Consider the following 215-nt stretch of genomic DNA (forward strand, 5'->3'; position numbering starts at 1 on the left):
TCACAACCTTGCTTGCTGAAAGCCAAGAGGACTTGAAGCACTTACTGATGAAGATTAAAGACTTCAGTCTTCAGTATGGATTGCACCACAACATAAAGAAAACAAAAATCCTCAACATAAAGAAAACAAAAATCTAGCAACATCATGATAGACAGAGAAAATGCTGAAGTTGTGAAGGATTTCATTTCATTTGAATCCACAATCAACGCTCATGG

The sequence above is a fragment of the Trichechus manatus genome, unplaced genomic scaffold, assembly GCF_000243295.1.
Source record: "Trichechus manatus latirostris isolate Lorelei unplaced genomic scaffold, TriManLat1.0 scaffold00059, whole genome shotgun sequence".
Taxonomy (NCBI): domain Eukaryota; kingdom Metazoa; phylum Chordata; class Mammalia; order Sirenia; family Trichechidae; genus Trichechus; species Trichechus manatus.